At 35.2% G+C, this 25,027-nt stretch overlaps 1 protein-coding gene across 1 annotated transcript in view; it reads right to left on the bottom strand.

Annotated features, from left to right (window-relative positions):
* The window catches only part of LOC143252127 (LIM domain transcription factor LMO4.2-like), a 106,874-nt gene extending 84,098 nt beyond the window's left edge, over positions 1-22,776 (bottom strand). Inside the window, exon 1 of the mRNA XM_076503806.1 lies at positions 22,459-22,776. The gene's annotated coding sequence lies outside the window, so the exon portion shown is untranslated. The remainder of the gene's footprint in view (positions 1-22,458) is intronic.
* Positions 22,777-25,027: the final 2,251 nt, after the last annotated feature.

The following is a 25,027-nucleotide window of genomic DNA, read 5'->3' as shown; positions in this document are numbered from 1 at the left end:
ACGTGACAAAAAAGGGTGAAATAAAGTTATAACAAATTATCTCGTCGCAAAGATTTCGTCACAGTTCGGGTAAAAGAGTGAATGCAGTAAAAACAATTTCTAGATAAGAAATACAAACTGTTAAAACAAACAGTTGTACACAGTAATTAACCTTGCATTCTATAACCAGTAATATAGCTATATCAACTGTAAACACTGATTAACAAGTGGTCACCTACTTTGTAAATCTGTGAACTACACTCTGGGATTTGTTAACACTATACTGATAATCCCGGAAAAAACTGATAACTTGTTTCACGTTGTTATCCTGAGTACCATCAATTATCTACAATTATTAAGTGCGCGTGGGAAGGATAGTCTAAAATATGAGGACAAAACATAAAATAGCATACACACTAAAGGAATTTCGTTTCATACAAAGAAAACATCCCATACACCAGCAAAACCTCACTCATAGAAACCGACTATTGTTCAAACTTGTCTTAGACTACATTGTATAGAGGACCGTGACAAGTTTAAACAAACAGTTTCAAACCAGCTATATATATTAGAATGTAACGCGCACACAGATAAAAAAATTAGTGTAACAATCTCGAAATGGATTTCTTCAAAAGGCACAGAAAAAAATACATAAAAGATGGTACTTTAAGGTAACCTCTAACCTCATAAAGTGTATACTAGAAACACTTATTATGTTGTATTTCATTCGATATTTTCATGTAAGGAATCTTAAACGTTTGTAGTTTTATATTGATTTAGTAATAATACAGGTATAGCACCAGAAAAGTTTATTGTGTTATTTGTATGTTGAATAGTTTTTTATAGGCTGCTCCTGATTTTCTACCTGGTTTCGGACAGGACGTTTCGACTCACAGAATTCGAAAAGTCTTCTCAAAGTCTAACAAAAAAGAGAAACAAGTGCTGTTTCTTAAAGTTTCGATTCCCATTGTTAAAGTACTTGCTACAACCCTCCTTGGGAACTGGTGTTTTCCGTTTCTTATATCAAACTGTTTGTACAAATAAAAAAAACTGAACATTTCTGAGAAAAAAAATTGTGTTGCTGAAACATAAAAAAGACACTTTTTATATTTGTTAATATATTGTTTGTTTTGAATTTCGCGCAAAGCTACTCGAGGGCTATCTGCGCTAGCCGTCCCTAGACGGCAGCTAGTCCTCACCACCCATCGCCAACACTTGGGCTACTCTTTTCCCAACGAATAATGGGATTGACCGTGACATTATAACGCCCCCACGGCTGAAAGGGCGAGCATGTTTGTTTTTGAATTTCCCGCAAAGTCACACGAGGGTTATCTGAGCTAGCTATTCTTAAGTTAGCAATTTAAGACTAGAGGATTTGATTTGTTTTGAATTTTGCGTAAAGCTACACAATGGCTCTCTGTGCTAGCCGTACCTAATTTAGCAGTGTAAGGCAGCTAGTCATCACCACCCACCGCCAACTCTTGGGCTACTCTTTTACCAACGAATAGTGGAATTGACCGTAACATTATAACGTCCCAAAGGCTGAAAGGACGAACATGTTTGGTGTGACGGGGATTCGAACCCGCGACCCTCGTATTACCAGTCGAGTGCCTTAACCACCAGGCCATGCAGAGCCAATTTGATTATTCCCCATATAGTTAATGTTTTTATCATTTTCATATTAACCTGAAGATGACCTAAGAAGGTCGAAACGTTGTCCTCTGTTTTATTAGTAAAAGTGTTTATACCTATACGAGCCGTCCTGAGATATATTTTTATTAATTTGTTTCACCAGAATACCTCCAAAAAGTGTCCTGATAAAGAACTTCTGGTTTGGTATATTTTTTCTTAAGTAAGTAAACTAAGTAACTTATTCTTTATTCTATCGACTATGGCTTTTCAGTACCAGTCATCATTTTTTCTCTTTTTAAGTTTTACAGTCACATTATACCACGATGTAAGTTCTTCTTGCAAGCAATAACATCATCTTCTAACTTCACCTTAAAACTTTTTAACTTCAGCTCCTTACGGGGTTGTGTCAAGTGACCAAGCGGGGATATAACCTGTACTTTCAAAAGGTTTTAAAATTACTACCTGTCCACAACACTATGCCAAGCTGGTTTTACACTATGCACTAGTACCAATACTCTTCTCTCTGGAGAAAAGTGGATGTCATTGTCTGATCTCTGTTAATTCTCAGCATTAGGTTCGTGAAACTAATTCAACTTTTTTCTTGTAACAGTATAGAATTTCTCGAGTACAGTAGGCCTTGACGCAAATTAATTAACTAATTTCTATATCAATAATTAATTTTCTTGGTTGACTACTCAATAACTTGGTGTGCTTATCTTCCCTACATTGCCTGAGGTAATTTTCCTTAAACAACAATAATTATTATTTCGAGAAACCTCTTAGCATTATTCTATTCGAACTGTACACAGTGTTTCTTGTAACGTTCTATTCTTGTACAATACTAGTCAGAGGATGGGTTCCACTTATAAATGGGTTGGTGGTATCCAATAAAGTAGAAACTCTGCTGTACCATCTTTGAGTTCTGCACCTGTCACCAGAAGAAATTTGATCGAACTATTTTTAACTGAGTAATAGTGGTAACCTCCGCTTTATTTTACTTTATCACTTTTGTACCTTCCTGTGTTTTGGTGCAGAATGTTGTCACATGGCTTCAATATGTCCGACTCAGTTCAATATTCCAGCATAGTGGTTCCAGTAAAGTTCACACAAGTAACAGTCAGGATGTACAAAACTAATATTAAATGGTATTACTCTCTGGTACCAAATATTTCAAGTTGAAGAAATTAATACGACAAATGAATCAGTGGTTACAACTGTCAGGAGTATGTTCATGTACCATCTGCATGTAGACCTTTTCCATGATGTGTGATATGTGGACAAAACCACAGAGCTGCTCAATGTCCGAAGGAACATAATAAGTTTGAGTTGCAACTGTTCCTAAAACTATACTGTAAACTACAGAGGATATTCCATATACATGAAAATTGTAAGACAAAAACTGTATAGTATACGCAACAATACCCAACAACCGCACACTACAACAACACGACTAAAACGTGACATCAATACATAATAGCCAACTAAAACAAGCAATGCTTACCAGATCAATATCGCCCCCTCCAAAAGCAAGAACAACATACACATGTAGTTTGTATACATCTGTCATCAAATCTACCCTACCACAGGAAATTATAACAACAATAACCATGTAGGAAACTACAACACAGAGAAAGACACAATCACAATGACAACAGTCAAAACTTAAACACATAAAACACAAAAATTACGACAGGAAAGAATATATTCATAAATTTTGTTACCGAGTTTTCTAAGATCAGTCAGAAACGAGATTGAATGGCGATGGGTCCGCATGGCCAGGTGGTGAGAGCACTCGTCTCGTAATCTGAGGGTCGCAAGTTCGAATCCTTGTCACACTAAACATACTCGATCTTTCAGTCGTAAGAATGTTATTATGTGATGGTTAATCCCAATATTCGTGGGTAATAGTGTAGCCCGAGAAATGGTGGTGGGTGGTGATGACTAGATGCTTTCCCTCTAATCTTTCACTACTAAGTTAGGGATGGCTAATGCAGATAGTTCTGGTGTAGCTTTGCGCGAAATTCAAAACAAAAAAACTTAAAATACTAAATCTGTGATGAGATACTTAACATTACAATATATATACTTATAGATCTTCAACTAACTATGTATTTAAAACATTGTATTTTATGTGTAAATAAAATTTTAGGGGAACATATATGTGAATGTGTTTGTGTGAAGGAAGTATATGTAAGACCCTACGCACAACCAAACAAAGTAAATTCATATGGCATGAACATACGAAAAATATCCATGGACATAGCCGCGGAGAAGGGTCGAAGTATATGTAAGACATAGCGATGTCATGGAAGGAAAAAACAAAAAGAGAGACCTCAATGAAACCTGACCTCCCAGGTCAAAAGAAGGCCTACACACCATCAAGAATAACGTTTCTATTCTGTGCACTGTAGTCAGCTAATACTATATTATTTAACAAGAACATCGACAATTTCTGCCCTCGACCATTAAAAATTCACCATTAGCCTGCAAAAAAAAAATAGCTCGTCTCATTCACTCTGCGCCGACCGTGTTTGTATTTCCCGACACTTGACATTCGTACACAGATGTGGCAATGAATTTTAACCACATAATTGACGACTTCTACTCGGCAGTTTTTATCTGGTGACATACGGCTGCTTGAAGTTTTTGGAATAATGAGCTGGGCTTACAGATGTAGAAAAATTTGGGTTTTGAACGACTTTTAGTGAATTCATCCTGAACCTACAGTACTAATCCTGCTACATTATTTACGTACGCTACAGGGTCTTTAAATGAAAATCAATTGCCTTGATAATTAAGTTTTTCGATTAGTCTTCTACGCTGTTCAATACTGATACATCCCAGCTTCCCTGGAACTTAAACAACTTCATTAGTAATACGTCAACAGAAATCATATCCCAGTGAATGGTCTACAAGTGTAATATGGCTGTGCACGGAATTCCACAACCCCAACAAGCCCTGCATCACGTTTTCTTTAACATGCCTAAGAAACTAGTCAGGCTTGTGAAACTATTCTGATAACTTATTTTGAATCGCATGAAAAGTGAATATATTAATGTCTCTGATAATGATTCAGGCTTTTATGTCTAACCTCCTTAGAGTTGTTAAGGTTCGTTGATCGTATCAATTGGATGGCATTTTGGAAAGCTCGCTGTCATTATTTCACCCAGAATTTACGAACTGCTCTTAAATCTGTCTTCTTGCTTTTCCATCTGAATTTATTTCTTGTCTTTGCTTTTTTAAGGGTCGGAAAAGGTTCCATGGTCAAGTAAGTCCTGTGTATTTACAAACAGTTCCTAGGAGATTAGAATGCGCAATAACTGACTGTGGTTTTATCTATTTGACTCTGTCACGTTATTATCTCTCTACACACATTCTTCTGAGTCACATTATTATCTCTCTACACATATTCTTCTGAGTCACATTATTATCTCTCTACACATATTCTTCTGTGTCACGTTATTATCTCTCTACACATATTCTTCTCTGCCATCTTATTATCTCTCTACACATATTCTTCTGTGTCACATTATTATCTCTCTACACATATTCTTCTGTGTCACGTTATTATCTCTCTACACATATTCTTCTGTGTCATTATTATCTCTCTACACATATTCTTCTGTGCGACGTTATTATCTCTCTACACATATTCTTCTGTGCCACGTTATTATCTCTCTACACATTCTTCTGTGTCACGTTATTATCTCTCTACACATATTCTTCTGTGTCACGTTATTATCTCTCTACATATTCTTCTGTGTCACGTTATTATCTCTCTCTTCATATTCTCTCTGTTCTTCTGTGTCACGTTATTATCTCTCTACACATATTCTTCTGTGTCACGTTATTATCTCTCTATCATATTCTTCTGTGTCACGTTATTATCTCTCTACACATATTCTTCTTGTCATTCACGTTATTATCTCTCTATACATATTCTTCTCTGTCACCTTATTATTCTTATTATTCTCTGTGTCACATTATTATCTCTCTACACATATTCTTCTGTGTCACGTTATTATCTCTCTATACATTTCTTCTGTCACGTTATTATCTCTCTACACATATTCTTCTGTGTCACATTATTATCTCTACACATTATTCTTCTTCTTCTCTGTGTCACGTTATTATCTCTCTGCACATATTCTTCTGTGTCACGTTATTATCTCTCTGCACATATTCTTCTCTGTCACATTATTATCTCTCTGTGTCACACATGTTCTTCTCTTGTCTGTCATTATCTCTTCATATTATCTGTGTCACATTATTATTTCTCTGCACATATTCTTCTCTGTGTCACATTATTATCTCTCTACACATATTCTTCTGTGTCACATTATTATCTCTCTATTCTTCACATATTCTTCTATGTGTCACGTTATTATCTCTCTATTCTTCTGTGTCACATTATTATCTCTCTACACATATTCTTCTGTGTCACGTTATTATCTCTCTATGCATATTCTTCTTGTGTCACATTATTATTATCTCTACACATATTCTTCTGTGTCACGTTATTATTTCTCTACACATATTCTTCTGTGTCACATTATTATCTCCTTATACATATTCTTCTGTGTCACGTTATTATCTCTCTACACATATTCTTCTGTGTCACGTTATTATCTCTACACATATTCTTCTTCTGTGTCACGTTATTATCTCTCTGCACATATTCTTCTGTGTCACGTTATTATCTCTCTGCACATATTCTTCTGTGTCACATTATTATTCTCTCATATTCTTCTGTGTCATCTTATTATCTCTCTCTACACATATTCTTCTGTGTCACGTTATTATCTCTCTACACATATTCTTCTGTGTCACGTTATTATCTCTCTACACATATTCTTCTGTGTCACGTTATTATCTCTCTACACATATTCTTCTGTGTCACGTTATTATCTCTCTACACATATTCTTCTGTGTCACGTTATTATCTCTCTACACATATTCTTCTGTGTCACGTTATTATCTCTCTACACATATTCTTCTGTGTCACGTTATTATCTCTCTACACATATTCTTCTGTGTCACGTTATTATCTCTATATACATATTCTTCTGTGTCACGTTATTATCTCTCTACACATATTTTTCATAATCGCTACACCAGGACTATCTGCGCTGGCTGTCCATAACTTAGGGGCGTAAGGCTAGAGAAAAAGCAGCTAATTATCACCACCCACCGCCAATTCTTGGGCTACTCTTTTATCAATGAATAGTGGGATTGATTGTCACATTATAATGCCCCCACGGCTAAAAGGGGAGCATGTTTGTTTTGACGGGGATTCGAACCCGCTACCATCAGATTGCGAGTCGAGCGCCCCTAACGCCTTGGCCATTCCGGGCCCATTAATCAAGTGATCTATTTCAAACTTACCACGATCCTAACTGGATCTAAACAGAGATATGTGATATGGCATGCAGTTATTACGCTTAGAAACATTTAATAACATTTTTAAAGGTTGATATTAATGCAACCCAATTACAAAAAGCTATACAGACTTTATAGAAGCATTTTGCTTTTCTAAGCCCGGCATGGCCAGGTGGTTAAGGCACTCGACTCGTAATCTGAGGGTCGCAGGTTCGAATCCCCGTTACACCAAACATGCTCGTCCTTTCAGCCTTGGGGTGTTATAATGTGACGATCAATCTCATTATTCGTTAGTAAGAAAGCAATCTAAGAGTTGGTAGTGGGTGGTGATGACTAGTTGCCTTCGCTATAGTTTTTCACTACTAAATTAGGGACAGCTAGCGCAGATAGTCCTCGTGTAGCTTTGAGTGAAATACCAAACAAGTAAAAACAAACGGTTGCTCTTCTAACAAGATTATTTATAACCAACAATTTCTATTAAGAAATTTGACTTCCAGACGTTAAGACTATTTTTATTTTTCGTGATGAAGCCTCCCTATGGTGATTCAGCAGTCTAAGAGTTTATAATGCTGAAAACTTCCGTTTGGAACCCGCGGTAAACACAGCACAGATATTCTATTATGTAGTTTTTGTGCACTAAAATCAACAATCAGGAAGTTTACAGAAAACTGAGATTCAAACAATAACATCTGTCTAATCTATCATACTCATCAATACAACTACAAATATAAACCAGAATATTTACAAATGCTACTGAACAACTGACTTTAAAAACGAATTCTCTTCTATGTGTTTACTAATCATAATCTAAGCCAATGGTTGGGCAACTGGCATCTAGAAATAACCTTAAATTATCTATTAATGACATGCTCAATTACACGTACCTTCATTTATTGGTGTTTTCAGTATACAGATAAAATATCCAAATTGTATAAGTAGCAAGCCTACTGAGTTTATTTACAGGTAAGTACAATGTCACACAGTGGGCTATCTGTGTTGTGCCCACTAGATATCGGAACCTGATTTCTAGAATTAAAAATCCACAGAGTACTGGAGGCAGCCTTGTGAGCGAACAGCCTTAATAAATAATTTATACCAGCAGGGGAGCTTCTAATATTTGCACTTACCTATTTGCATTGCATTTACCAATTTGTATTGTATTTACCGATGAAGCACTGAAAAATTAGTCTTAGGGGTTATAAAATGATTACAGTTTTGTACACTAGAGGGCAGGTCTATTTATTTTATGAATTTATAACAAAGCTATTTACATTATTTGAGAGTTTTGAAGTTAAGCACAAAGCTACACAATGGTCTACGTGTTCTTTGCCCATCACCGGTGCTGCAAAAAATCGAACACTTTAAAATTCAGAACTCTATAACAGAACCAGCGCGCACCCAGCAACCTGACACCCAATATTTTTGGGATTGGTTATATAAAATCTAGATGTTCAGGATATAGCAAATGAGGAAAAGTCACTTATTTGAAATATATATCATTATACCAGCTGATTGAATTATTGCGGTTTGATATTTCATTACTATTAATTATTTCAGTAATAACCTCTCGTGGTGTTTCTTATTGTCGTTATAACTTTATAGTCGTCTATCACAGTGAGGGTTTCCTCTCCAAAATGATATAAGTTTACTTACCGTTTAATTAACAACTACAAACGCACTGCGTACATGTACACGCGCATAGAATTTTACAACTGCGCATAACAAAGGACCAATAACGCAATCTTGTGGGTTAATTTATTACTGTCACAGCGCACATATAGAGGAAAAACTGTGGTTTTAACACTCAGTTAAATTATGCCACTAGTAAACTGAACTAAAATAACATATCGCAAAAAGCAAAATAAAAAATCTTGTATCCTTGCGACCACGTGCTATCTTATTAAACTCATCCTAGTTTTTGTAGAAACTAATATCATGACCCATAAACACAGTAGCAGTTCTCATCTGTTTGCTTTCTATATTCATATAAAAGGTAATAAAAGATTTCAGAAATTAAACAATGAGTATATGGGCAGAAGCTGTCGGGTTACAGACTTCCGAGCCAAAGGCAAAATATAAAGCTTTTGTAACTGCACATTTGGTAACCTCAGTGAGCTATGAGACACGTCATAGTGTACATGCACAACGTCGTATGAGTCAGTTCCATTACCGCCACGTGGTAATGTAACCGTCACGTTACTCGTGCACTTGCGTCAGTAATTGGTGATGATGAGAGAGATACATTTCTTTCTTAAAAAAAAAAAAAAAAAACACTTTGGAATGCGTTGTCCTGAACAGCACAAAGCAAGTACTGGAATAATATAAAGCCATTAACAACAATATGTTTCATCAAAAATGCTTCATATAACTCATCCAGAACCTAATATGTTCCCACAGACGCGAGGCTTGAAATCTAGATTGTAATCACTTTTGTTGGATGAGAGTACGACTCATTTTGTTCTTTCTAGTCGTTATTCCGTTATCTTAATAGTTGACTTTATATTTTCACATTATTAGACAGTGAATACCAATAATTCTTAGGTCTTATTTTTGTCATTTAAAAGCTTCTAATTAAACTTTTAGGCTCATTCGTGGTCTCTGTGTGTGTGCGTGCGCGCGTGAATACACACATACACTTTTTAAATATATTCAATATAAGAGCTAAAATAAATTTAACTTTTGTCCTACAATTTAGGCTGCAAAATATACTGTAAATGTGAGTATTACTAAAACCTTGGTAAATCAATGTTCTTAAAATAGACGACTATGATGGGTGATAAAACAGTTCTTATTGTGAAAAGAAAAATATATATATCAAAAGACAGGAAAAGTAACATAAAATGGCGCCTAATTGTCGTGTTTTGAGAACAGGGTGGAAGGAAAATGACGGTGGCTGTTGTGTTAATAGGTTAGAAGGGTAAACTGTCATGTTTTCAAAGCCGAAACAGAGAGAAATTTATATAGACGTGTAAATATTGTCGTTCTGTCCAGGTCAAAAGAAATGGATTGTGTTGTTGAGTTAAAAATGCGGGAAAGAAATTAGGGGTGCAATAAGTCATGCGGTAAAAATTACATAGGTGAATGTTAAGGGTCGTGTAAACAGGTAATAGAAAAAGTGTAAGAAACCTACATGAGAAAGTAAATAACATGTCAGGTCATGGAAAGGATATGCTATGCGTTATGCGAATGCGATTTGTATTAGAGAATATATTCAAAACTTTTGATTGTTTGGGATTTACTAAGTTAATAAGTAAGTGTTGCATTAACGTAATGAATGACGTTGAAGTGAATCCTCAATTTGCGCAATTACGACATAATCTAACACTTTCCAGATAACATTAAAAAATTAAAATCGGCCTCTACTCTCTTTATCTAGCGTGTAATAGATAAACACTTACATGATACATGTACTCGTGAAATGAATAAATGCAAAGATAGAAAAATGTAAAACATTACACTATGTAACACAAATTTTGTTCCTGGATAGTATGTGTTATTTTTCAATTGCTTATGTTGTAAAAGTACAGTAAATGGCCATTATTCCCTTCTAACTTTGCTTTTGTGACCTGGATAATGAAATTTAGAAATTAACCTATTTTCTATGTAAAAACGGGCAAATTTGTACATATTCATTTACATAAGGTCTGAATAAAACAACATATGAATCAAGATTTACATGTATTTATGCTAAAGTTATATACAAATGTTTAGAAATGAGTAGTTTTTCGAGATTTGTGACTGTAATGTAAATCACTTTTACGTATCAGCCCCCAAATATAGTCTCTCATCATGTTTTCGTTATACGCTTCCAGGTAACAAAAGCAAAGTTTGAAGAGAAAAATAGGTTTTTTTCGTTTACTTTAGGCATAAGCAATTGGGATATAACACTTTCTGCCCAGGAACAAGAAAAAGTAAAAAAATTTATTACATAGTGTTACCACAGAGAGGCAAAAACCGTCACAAACTCATTTGAAATCTTGCAAAAATTAGCCCAGTAATAATAATAATAAACTTCTGTATGTTTGTTTACACGTGAAACGTGTGACAAAAATAACTTACCAAAGCTTTGCAAACCTAAACATGTATCTCATAAAATTTCATTTAACATTTTGTTACACGGCCTGAGGTTAATTCTATAAGCTACAAAGAAAATGATAAGAGCATTTCTGAAAAGCCACAAATCATCTTTAATGATGTTGGTAAAAAATAAATAAAACGCTTAAAAATTGGGCAGATAACTTACAGGTGTAGCACAACGAAAATATGCATGTATGAACAGATGAACAAACACAAACTTAAATAGTTGAACAGTCTTATAAACTTGTGAATATTAAGTAATCCAGTTTACAGCTGCAAAGTAAACACATTATAGTATAATATTAAAAAACTTACAAATACAACTAATGATTATTTACTCCCTGTGAGTTCTGCGCCTATATTCAAGTCACAAGGTACAAATATGTTTGTTCTCTTTAATGCAAAGCTAGACTGGACTATCTGATGTATCCTCAGCGGGGGAATCGAACACCAGATTTTAGCTTTGCAAGTCCGTAAACTTATCGCCATCCCACTAGAAGACAGGAGTAACTTATTGGTTCAATTATATATATATATTTCATCAAGCTCTTGGAGAAAAGAGGTAAGACTAGCAAATTGGTGTACAACAATTTTATAAACAGACACGTTGCTCTCTCTCACTGTTAATATGCCACAATATGAAAGTGTAAATTAAAAATGGTAAACATAATGCACTTTGTCACTTTATACGATACTCATAAACAGATGATAAATGTTTTATCAATGAAATTATTTTCCTTTTCCACCAACCTTTCACACTTCCATTATCACAGTTATGAAATGCATTAATAATACTGCAGTAGCCCTCAAAATACACTACTTACAGTGCCTCTTGAATTCACAGTGTAATTAAACAAACAAGTGCATCAAGGGTACGTAATGCAAGAGTGGGCTTGGTGTCGAAAACATGTTTATAATTATATATATCAGTAATATTGTGTAGGTGTCTCTGTAAATATTTTTGTGGTAAAAATGATAACGTACACAGAACGTTTGATAAATATTTTATTCATTTTACACGTTCTTCACTGATATTTCCAGTATATCGTCATACGTTGTATTTTATACTGTAATTTAGATGTTAGCTAAAGGGCGCATGCGTTCTGATCGAATAATTTAATAAGGTAAGCATAGCAAGTTCCAGAACTTTTGACGTCAGATTTCGTAGAAAATTTGAAGAGTAATTATACATACGAGGTTCAGTGAAGCATCCGTCAGAAGAAACAGAGTCCTTTCTCGTCAGTCGAGAGAATCAGTAAGAGAGAGTTTTAGTTTCAATTAGCGGTATATCAATTAGTGTTTTGTTTGTGGTTACTCCATCTATTAGCCGCGAAATTCTGTAGGTAATTTTATTTTTACGTTATTGTATATATTTAGAGTGGTTGTAAACGTAGCTTACAAATTACCATGGTGTTTAAGTTTGAGCAAAATGTTGAGAAAAATGAAATCAGATAATTTGTTGTTCTTGTGTGTAATGGACATTGAATTATTTTCGTCGGGTAATTTAAAAGAACACGTCAACAACTGAACATAATAACAACACTGTTGTTGGCATTTAAAGCACAATTAATCTTGAAAACTGAAAATTTTCAACCTCACAACTAATTTTAAACTTTAAAGTATCCTGCGTTTATGCCGATACTTAGAGAAAATTTTAGTTCGTAGAAGGAGTGTGTTTTTTTTTATAACAAAACCACATCGGGCTATCTGCTGAGTCCACCCAGGGGAATCGAACCCCTGATTTTAGCGTTGTAAATCCACAGACGTACCGCTATATCAGCGGGGGACTTGTAGAAGGCACTAGTTCCAATATAGTTTACTGGTGTTCATTTCACAGACTTCAGTTGAGAAGAAAGTGTAATGTAATAAGTAAGAGATGTTTCTTTTCACATTTCTTCTCTTTTCTTCAGATTCGGATCAAAGTAAGCATTAGTCTGTATACACTCTTGTGCAAATTAATTGGAACAAGACGGAAAATTAAGATTTTTTCAATGTTTTGCGTTTTATTTCTGAGAATCCAAAAATTAGTCACAAATTAATACATGATGTGACCGCCTTTATTTCTCAGAAGATCATTAATCCGCTTTGGCATCAAGTCCACGAGGTGACTGCAATCTTTACTAATTTTTGGATCGCGGTACCACACCTCAATTAGCTTATCTTTCGTAGTACAGTCTCTTCCCCGAAGTCTTTCTTTATAAATCGCCCAAAGATTTTCAATAGGATTTAAGTCCGGACAGTTTCCAGTCCAGTCCAGCACCTTTATTTGTGTTGTAGTCATAAAATTCTTCACAAGTTTCGATGTGTGGCACGGAGCCAGATCCATCTGGAAATCTCTTTTTCAATTCTGGAACGACTCTTCTCTGCAAAACTTCGATGTACTGTGGTCCTCGCATCATACCTTCTACGATATGTAAGCCACCGACGCCATAGTAGCTGAAAAGGCCCCAAAACATCTTCTTCAAGGGATGCTTTACGAACTGAATGATGTGAGTTCTCGAAGTTTCTCACCTGGAGATCTGCGAACATTCAGACTTCTTTGACCCTGTACGAAGAAATGAGTCTTGTCACTGAATAATACATTCCTCCATTGTTCTAGCGTCCAGTTCTTGTATTTCAGACACCATTGATACCGTTTTGTCTTCATTGAGTTGGTAAGTTGTTTTTTGACTGGTCTTCTTGCCCTTCTAACGCAATTTCGAATGACGTAATATTCCTCAAAATTTCGTCATATATCCCAAAAATAGATCGACCGTACTGTAAAACACAGCTAATGACGCCGTCTTTGTGAAAAAAAATGACTATTAAAGGAAATCAGCGGGTCAAGCGAGCATACACCGGCCGTCATGCTGAAAATATTGTAAAATGACCATTTATTTCAATTATTTGCACAAGAGTGTTTGTGCCTGTTTTCTTCTTCAGAAACTAGAAATAATGGTTATTAGTGACAACACACATGACAAGAAATACTTACAAAGTAAATGGTAAATCCTGTATATTTCTTGAAGAGCAGAGAAAATAACAGTTACAAAAATACAAAAAAATATTTTACGCAAAGTAATTAAACTGCAAGGCCTAAGAGAAACTGAAATCACACAAATATAGTGTAAACACGGCTGGTATGGATAGATTAAAGCTGTATGTAAAGGAGCGAGAAATGTTTCTACACTCAATTACACAACCCCCTTCAAACATGTGGTCAGCTATCGGTCAGTTACCTTTTTCTTTTACCTCTTTATGGCTCAGCGGTATGTCTACGGACTTACAGCGCTAAAAACGGGTTTCGATACCCGTGGTGGGCAGAACACAGATAGCCTTGTGTAGCTTTGTGCTTAATTAAAAAACAACAACACCAACCTCTTTCTTTCTTTGTGAACGTGACGATGACCGAAGAAGGTCGAAACGTTCACTCCTCTACGTAAAGAACTTTCTCAACCCAAACGAGCCGTTTTTACGTATATATTTTTCTTTACAAGTGGGTTTTCTTGTCATCACTTAAATCACACAAAGTTAATACTTTATATGTACTGTATAAAATAATATTACTTTGCGAAATAAGAGGTAACTAATTCATTCATTCATTCACCATGAGATTCCATCAAGGAACATAGGGTCGCAATCGCTTGCGGATTCTTCAACAGGTATTTAAGTGAGTAGGTTGTTAGCCTAACCATTGCACCGAGCCGTCCCTAATTTAGTAGTGTAAGACTAGAGGGAAGGCAGCTAGTCATCACCACCCACCGCCAACTCTTGGGCTACTCTTTTACCCACAAATAGTGGGATTGACCGTAACATTATAATGCCCCCACGGCTGGGAGGGCGAGCACGTTTGGCGCGACGCGGGCGCGAACCCGCGCCCCTCGGATTACGAGTCGCACGCCTTACGCGCTTGGCCATGCCGGGCCTAGGTAACTAATAGTTTCAGGTAATAAACATACTATATAACTTTTTTTTATATTCAATGAGGTCATAAAATACACCGATGGCATTAGTTATACTTCACATTAAGTATAGATTTATATATGACGTCATACGCTGTTATATTACGTCTGTGATTTTAAAGAAAAAAAACTTGAGTTTTAATGGTTAGAATATTATGATGTCTTACCATTCCTGCTGTTTAAAATAAAAGCTTTCACGTTAAAAGGTCTAAAGCTTTTGAATCGTAAGCTTCCTTTTAAGAGCGCTCTTTCGTTTGATAAAATCTAAAGGTTTTTTAAGGAATAATATTCTTAGTTTTGGTTATTTTGTGACTAAGTGCTTCTTTTGAATAGGACTAACTTTGTATAAGTTCGTTGCCCTGTGGATCAGCGATGAGTTTACTGATTTACAATGCTAAAATCCGGAGTTCTACTTCCTGCAATAAACACAGCTGATAGCCCAATGTGGCTTTGCGCTAATACAAACAGATTGTGCAAATTCTGCGCACTTAACTTCTGTGATGAAGAAAAACTGCGAAAACGTTATGATCTTGAAAAGAATAATGATGTATTCTTATTTTTAGCGCAATAACCCAACTCAGTTGATGTCCAAAACCTCCAGTTCTGACGAAAACCAACTACCACTGCATGTAGTTATATTCGATTCTGTTGCACCATAAATTATTAAATCTAAACGCCATGAATAATTTGAGAAAAATCAACAAGTGCCTCATCAAACGCGTTCAGTAATAATATATTCACTAACTTTTTTTAGCCTAATTATTTCTAAACTTAAGGTGAAAAATGTGACCAAAGCTTATAGCGACAACATTTATTAATATTAACCACTATTCTTTATCGATATTTTCATGTTCAAGCGAAGATAATTCAGTTCATACATTTATCTTTCTTTTCATAGTCATTCAGTACATTTCATTGGTGGAACAGTATGATTTGTACATATATATATACTTATAATATAACATACTATTCGTTCTTTCTTATCTTTCCTATTCAAGGTCATTTACATATGCGATACAATCGAAACTTTAATATGCAAAACTACCCCAGTGCTAGACTGACCCGTCGACCTTTTTAACGTAAAGTAATTCAAACGTCATTGAGCTTGGACGCGCCACCTTGAAGATATATGTCAAAAGACAGACAAATATTTCTAGTTTTCTTTCCTTAAAATGATTTGTTTACCTGTGCAACTAAAATTCCATCCTATCAAAATAACAACTTACCGTTTTCATCGTCATAGCCTGTAGATAATTTATTGGATAAATAGCTGGTTGTGAAAAATGATTTTCGAACTCAGCAGGCTTAATGAAACCTTGAGGTTAAGTGCAACGTTAAAAATAACTCAAAAGTTTCAAAGAACGTACTTCAACGAATGCGAAAAATTAACAGTAAACTAGATTCGCATACATCTTAAATACATCTCAAGACCAGTATTTGTTCGGGAACAGGTTCGCCTCGTTATTAAAGAAAAATATTCGAAAAATTATAATTTTGGCGTCTTTCGCGTTCTTGAGCGTTGCAACAGGGTTGATCTTGTACTGTGAAGTATCTTAAAGGTATAAAAATTAATTCAAAAATATCACAACGCTTTAATAACGCCGTTGTGAATATCCAGTTAATGCATCGAATGACGAGCAAGTTTGCCAAAATTATGAGATGTTTATTTAATATTAATTAAATTTTGTTAAAGGACAGTTATACGAAATAGAATTATTATCTAATTATTAAGTGAAACCAGATTTGTTTGTATTTGTTTCAAGATACATCGAAGCAAGGAGAAAAATGTGCCCGTTTTCAAAGTGAAATACAATATCACTGTTCGCTCACTTCTATTGACTTGAGCCTCAGTTAAATGTGGTATTGACATGTCTCTCAATTTACTGAGAAATTACTATTAGTCTGGTCCGCACACAATTTATCAACCCAGAACATGAACTCTATTTGTTATGATTAGTTTTACTGATAGAATACAGCCAACAATTCATGTTTTACTTTCTTGAGACTGGATTATTGACCGGATCAATAATAATGAATCAACTCTTTAAGAATAGAACGCAAAAGAAATTGATAAATAAACCGACGAAGATATTGTAAAATTGTCTGTGTTCTCTCTACGTTAATGTAATTAAGTCCAAGAAACACCAGAAAAATGCCTTTGTTGTTTGGTTTTTACTGGTAAAATGGCAAAACGAATATTACGGTTACTTTGCAAAATAATGAATGTGCTACTAAATACGGATTTAGTTACTAAAATATACAATGTAGCATGTTAATTGAAATAATGCTTTTATTTGTTTTGTTCTTGATTTTACTAAAACTTATCAAAATAAGTTTATACGTCAATGTAAAAACTTTACGTAAACATTTTTTGTTTACTGTTAAGCGCCAAGTGTGTTAAGGCGTTCGACTCGTAATCTGATGGTTGCGGGCTCGAATCCCCGTCGCACCAAACATGCTCACCATTTCAGCCGTGGGGGCGTTATAATGTAACGGTCAATCTCACTATTCGTTGGTAAAAGAGTAGCCCAAGAGTTGGTGGTGGGTGGTGATGACTAGCTGCCTTCCCTCTAGTCTTACATTGCTAAATTAGTGACAGCTAGCGCAGATAGCCCTCGTGTAGCTTTGCGCGAAATTCAAAAAACAAAAAAAAACAATCTGTGCTGTGCCCACCACAGGTATTAAAACCTGATTTTTAATGTTACAAGCCTTCAGACTTACTGCTGAGTCACTGGTGGGAGCGGCAAAAATTAGATATCATTTCTTATAAGCGTTTTCCTTTATAAATATCTTGGTATGTAAAATATATGTTTCATATAATAATGAGTCATAGAAGAAATCTCTTAACACATATTCTATCTTGTTGGTTTTATTTTTGTGAAATAATTTGTTGTTAACGTTACCAACAAGAATTTACAATTTACTGAGGTATTGATAGATTTTTTAATAAACTGTTAGGGGGCATGTTTACTTTGCACTTTCTTACATGGGATTTATAATACTCCAGCACCATTAACGTTCGTCTAATTTAGAGAAGAAAAAAAAAGTGATTTTTCTAAGATTTCAAGCTATCAAGATATGCCCACAAGAACCATTATACTGATATCACTTTAAATCAACTGGATGTATAATGATGTTACTAAAAAAAAGGTTAATTTGCAGTTAGCTTATTAAGAAAAGTATAGTTATAAAAAATGACACATTTTAATTTTTAAAATTTAAGATTAGTGAATATGTGAAAAATAGATTTTTAATAATCAGAAGGTGTGTTAAGATTATTAGTTATTAAAATTTGCCTAAAACAAAAAGGTAACTTAAAAGAGTATATTTTACTGGTCGACATCTGATTAGTCAACAAGAAATCTGCGATACCTTCTATAGGAATATATTCAACCTTTACAGGTTAAATGTTATTGCCCGGCATGGCTAAGCGTGTTAAGGCGTGCGACTTGTAATCTGAGGGTCGCGGGTTCGCATTCCCGTCGCGCCAAACACGCTCGCCCTCCCAGCCGTGGGGGCGTTATAATGTTACGGCCAATCCTACGTGCCTTCCCTCTAGTTCTACACTACTAAATTAGCGACGGCTAGCACAGATAGCCCTCGAGTAGCTTTGTGCGAAATTCAAAAAACAAACAAACAGATATTCTTAACAAATGAACAAAAATTGAACATAATTTTCCCGAAAACCAGTATTTTCTCACACAATACACAGTTCTCTGTTGAAGGCTTAGAATAGAAACAAACCAACAGTAAAATGTATAAATATATAACGTCGAATAAGAAATTATTTCAGGAAAAGGTCATAAGGTTAAACTGCCATAAGAGGTTAAAGTTAGCTACCAAATTAATCTGTTAACAGCAAAGGCTTCTATTATAATTATGTACAAAGTTCAAAGGGAATTTTAGTGCAGGTCAAAGGAAATTTTGACCAATACAGTATTACAAAACTCGAATATACCAGAATATATACATATATATATTAATATTGGAAATATCTATTAAGATAACGCTTATTTTATGTATCAGCAAATAACTGTATCCTTCTATTTCTGTGTGATTCAAATATACGAAACATTAAATTAACAATTTAATAAATTATAGTAACTGTACAATCAATACATCTGGCAATGAGTTATAGCGACATTTTAATACAAAACCAACGACTGCATTTGAACTTTACTTTCAAAACCACTTTGAATAGAAACTGGAAACAATAGAATTAATTATACCTGAACATTTCACAGAAGACCCCTTTCTAGGGAAAGCGATATTTAAGTATATCTAATAAATACAGCATCATAACAGTATAAAACATAAAGCTAGTTAGCCGCTGACAACAAATCAAACATGGCGATTTTTTAAGTGTGAAATAGTACGTATGACATAATGATGTTTTGTTCACATGATTGGATGTATATATTTATTTTTTTTTTTCAGAAACGAAGCTGACATTTCCACTTAGACAATAACCTGATTAACCAACTAGCAGATTTATGGACAAGTAACTGAAAAAGAGAAAAACATTGTTAAGGTTGACTGAATGCACAAAACTCTTTAACATTCCTCGGGCCAAACCAATTGAAAGAAAACATGTAGTCTATCAAATCAAGCTGGAAAGACATTTTAAACTGACATTTGCATTTCTTCAGAGGGATGATGAGAAATTTGTGAATAAGACATGGACTGAAAACAATGAGTACCCCTCCAGTTCAGTATCAATTGTATTATAATATACCATAAAGTGCATGGACTTGTTATAGAGTCTTGGCCAAAATATTTGCATACTGTTATTGTCTATTGTAATAAAAGAGCGTGCTTTAGTTATAAGGTTTTTAGAAACAGATCAACGCTTTATTCAGACAATTTCTCTGCAGTTGATGCAGTCATGCCTCGCCACGTGCCAAAAATGATAGGGCATCAAATTATTCGACTGTCCAGTAATGGTATGAAGTACGCAGACATTGTCAGAACAGTAGAGATCTCTAGTGCACCGTATCCAGAATATCAAAACATTGGACTACAGGAAACGTTCTTCCATAAAAGTCTGCTGGTAGACGCTGAAGTTATTATTGCCCGAGATGACCGTGTTTGAATAACACGTCAAGGTCAAAAGAAGTCTTGCAACATCTGGCGACAGAAATAAATTGAACACATTCATCCCAGGGTATCTAGAAAAATATTGAATAGAATACTGACCAAACAAGGCTATTTTTCAAGAATGACTAGCTGCAAACCAATATTATCCTGAATTAACCGTCGTCACAGTGTTACTTGGGTAAGACAGCATACTACCTTACAGTTAGGACACTGACGACATATAATTTTTTTTATATGAGTCCTGTTTCTCGCTTATTAAAGTTAATGGTAGGTTTTGTGTTCGTCGTTTGACTGGAAAATTGGTGAGGGAAGACTGTTTTTCCCACAGGGAACGCACAAGAGGTGGTGCAGTACATGTTTGGGCAACTATTGATTATAAGGTAAAAAAATTACTTTCCATAATCTCCAGGGAAGCATCAGTGGAGCCTCCTGCAGACATTACATAAAAATTACATTTATATTATGTACTTGGGCAAAGTTTCACAATAACTCTCTTTTCAGGGTGACAGTGCCACTTCCCACAGTGAGTATATTGTACAAGATTATCTCAACCAGGGGGACATAAGATTGCCATGGCCAGTAAATTCTCAAGATCGTAATTCCGTAGAGAATTGCTGGTTATAACTGAGCTGAAAAATTATTAACCATGACCCTAAGCAAGCTAATGTAGTTGAGATGCAGCGCCTTTTAGTGACAAGTTGTAAAAAAATCACGGTAGATTACATCAGTAACCTTATCGACATCATGCCACGTCGCCTAACGGAGAATATTAAAGTAAGATGAGGGCCAACCAAACACTGAATGTTTAATATGAACTGATATAAGGTTACAGATGCTATTTATAATACTTTTCTGTTATATATTGTCATTATGTAAGTTTTGGTCATGTTTTGTTGTGACACGTGAGATGCTGAAACGCATTTTTCAACAGACGTCTGATGAAACTGTATGCTGTTCTGATAAGTCATTCATGTTGACTGTAGAACCTGTTTCATCATACAAATTACATATATAGATGTTTAATATAACATACACTTCTCAGTAAGTGTATTTTATTTCATCTTAATAATAATAATTTCACATATTATAAAATATTCAAACATTTCGATTAAGTCTGTATGATTAACATCGCCAGCGTCGATCACTTATGTAACAGGTTCTTTGGGTAGGTTAATTAAAAAAAAATAATCTCAAAATACCACAATGCTTCATTTATTAGTGATGAGAAAGTTTCACTTTATCTTTGGTCAAGAATGAGGAAAAATACGATAAATAGTGTGGTACAAATATGTGTGTACCATTATTATTCGTGTCATACATGTACAGAGTAAGTCATCATTAGTAACGTGGGTAACAGAAAACATGATGGTACACATACATAGAATACAATTATTGGTAGTTACAGGTATAGTGTATACCATGGTAAGTCGTGTGGTAAGACATAAAGCATTCTATGATTAGTCATGTAATAAAGTATACCATAATCAACACGTGGTACGCATATATAGAACATAATTATTGGTAGTGTAGTACAGGTATAGTGTATACCATGGTAAGTCGTGTGGTAAGACATAAAGCCTTCTGTGATTAGTAATGTAAGTAATAAAGTATACCATAATCAACACGTGGTACTCATATATAGAATACAATTATTGGTAGTGTAGTACAGGTATAGTATATACCATGGTAAGTCGTGTGGTAAGACATAAAGCATTCTATGATTAGTACTATGGTACAGTTAGAGTACATTATGATTAGTCGTACAGTACAGATACAGCATGTTTAGTAGTGTGGGTAATAGAGAACATCATTTCCAACAAGTGATACGCATGTATAGTATGCCATTATTAATAACGTGGTACAGATATAGAATACACCATGATTTGTCATGTGATACAGATGTAAAGTACAGTATGACTGGTGAAGCGGTACAGATATAAAAGTATAGCATTGAATAGAACACTGACCAAATAAGGCTATTTTTCAAGAATGGCTAGCTGCAAACCAATGTATAACTGTACGGTACAAATACAGATTATAGGATGATTTAGTAGTGTTGGTAACGTAATACACCCTGACCAACATGTGTTACAGATAATACACTATACCACTATTAGTAACGTCGTATTGATATAAAGTATAACATGACGCCATAACACCAACAGCCGAGATCTGTCATGTTCGGCTTCAGTCGAAAATATGAAAGATAACTAATAATACCAAGCAGTTTGACAACTAAACGTAACCAAAGAAACACTAAACGTACGATATAATACGTTAAGTCCATTAAATGCATTAAAAAGGCTTATATTTCAGTATTAACATAATTGAAGATAAGATAATGTACACTTACCCTTGTCTGTCTGGTGTCGGACAAAGAACTGACCCAGCCCAGGAAGCGGCCTTATGTCACTATGGTCCGACTACGTTACTGTATTTGTATTATCAAGCATTTGTAAGCTCACTAAACAACGACCAAACTACCGATGGGGGCAGCACTGCTTGTCTAAGCAGATTTCTTGGTTGTAGGTAGACTAATAGCTAAACCTTTGTATAAAGAGGAAGAGCGTTTTCTCGATAGGTAGGTGCATACGGCAATGAGGTGCTTTATACCAACACAGTCCTTACATAGTGGTGCCTGTTAGTGTAACGCTCTTGTCTGGAGGCGCGCGCGTAGAAGAAACCAATTTGTTGTCGATTGATAGTTGTACCTTACAGTGCTGCCATCTAGTACGCTTACTATGATAAATATTGAGATAAAATGCGGGAAAACGGTTAGGCAAATTTTATTATACAAGCTAAAGTTCCTGTTTTTCAGTCTGGACTACGAATTTTAAAAAATGTAGGGGGATGCTATGATAAATAACACAAAAGTCCTTAATGGCACAAAATGTGTTTGTAACATAACATTGTTACAATGTTCATTATTATCTCACCAACAGTTTTATGTAAAGTTGGAAATCTCAATATACATATATAAAACATGGTATACACTGTTTAATGGTCAGGATGACTTTGTGTTAAGAGGTATCGAACAAAATAGTGTCGGTATGGGTGTTTTCTGTTACCCGCTTTCAACAACTTAAGGTCCGGCATGGCCAAACGCGTAAGGCGTGCGACTCGTAATCCGAGGGTCGCGGGTTCGCGCCAGCGTCGCGCTAAACATGCTCGCCCTCCCAGCCGTGGGGGCGTATAATGTTATGGTCAATTCCACTATTCCTTGATAATAGTGTATTACCACTGATTCTTCCCTGGAGATTATGGAAAGTGATTTTTTTACCTCATAATCAATAGTTGCCCAAACATGTACTGCACCACCTCTTGTGCGTTCCCCACAGAAATACTGTGGAAGGACGTTAAGTTGTTGATTGTTTTGGAATTTCGCACAAAGCTATACGAGGGCTATTTACACTAGCCGTCCCTAATTTAGCAGTGTAAGACTATGGGGAAGGCAGCCAGTTAGTACCACCCACCACCAACTTTTGGGCTACTCTTTTACCAACGAATAGTTGGATTGACTATCAAATTATAACGCCCTCAACAGGCGAGCATGATTGGTGTGATGGGGATTCGAACCCTCGACACTTGGATTACGAGTCAAGTGTCTTAAACTCCTGGCCATGCCACACCCATGAAAGTAATCAACATTAACTTACAATAAAGATAATAAATGCTCAATAATAAAAGTAATGGGGTGGAGATGTTGTTCCAAACTATAGTCCCACAAAGTTTAGTTGAGATCAATACAACGACCTGGGAATAGTGAGACAAACAGACAAACACAGATTTGTTTTGTACTTTATATATATATATATATATACACACACACAGATACCAAAGTCTTTCTTCGTGTAATCTTAAACTGAATTACACGAAATTTCGAAATTTTCGCAAACTTAAAGCACAACGCTTATACATGGGTATTTTTATGAACGTCTATAAATTTGCATTGGTTTAAATGCATTTTGTTTATGAAAAACATTTGATTCTCTTTTAAAAACTGTAGAATTGTTTAAAGGTATTAAGCTCTCTGACTACTTTTTTATAGTAAAAGCTCATATTAATGCAATCCTACGAAAGAAACAGTCTTATATCTCACTTTCCTCAAGTGTTTAATTTGGTGGTGAGACAAGCATTAGAAAAATCGCAATCAAAATATGAAGATAACTTGACTGTCTTTCAGTTCTATAACCTTGAGTGGCCCACTTTATTAAAATATACTTATACATTTGAGGAATAAAACTGATCTGTACGCAGAATAAACGAATATTATGATTTTTCTTGGCGATTTAGCCTTTAAGATGCGGAGATATATATACAAACTTAGCTAGTTTGTAAGACGATTGGTAAGATGAGGGACTTCTCAAGTTGCAAAACTGAACGATAATCAATCTCTAAATAAAAAGAACATTATGAAAGACCGAATGATCAAATATATCTGACAACAAAACTTACAAACAGTAGCTACCACTAACGATTGTTTGTTCGTTTCTGTTGTTTTTTTTTAATTTGGAGCAAAGCTACGCGAAAGCTATCTGCGTTAGCTATCTCTAATTTAGTAATGTAAGACAAGAGGGAAGGCCATTAGTCATCACTAACTACACCCAACTCTTGGGTTACTCTTTTACCAAGAATAGTGAGATTGGCTGTCATATTATAAAGCCCCATGGTTGAAAGGGCGAGCATATTTGGTTTGACGCGGATTCAAGCCGCAACTCTTAAATTACGAATCGAGTGCCCTAACCACCTGGCCATGTCAAGCCACCACTAGCGAACTCAGTAGCTTGTTGACAAATCAAGAAAAACAAAATAAAACTGAATAAGCAATTAAAGAAAAAGAAGACTGCAACTGGCGAAGGACATTGCAAAGTTTTCTATTTGTTAGTCAAAACCACTGTAGTCGATGAATAACTTTGAGTGAG

Source organism: Tachypleus tridentatus, chromosome 6 (genome assembly GCF_004210375.1).
Source record: "Tachypleus tridentatus isolate NWPU-2018 chromosome 6, ASM421037v1, whole genome shotgun sequence".
In the NCBI taxonomy this organism is placed as follows: domain Eukaryota; kingdom Metazoa; phylum Arthropoda; class Merostomata; order Xiphosura; family Limulidae; genus Tachypleus; species Tachypleus tridentatus.
Note: the sequence above shows the minus strand (reverse complement) of the source record. Positions and strands in the feature narration are given on the sequence as shown.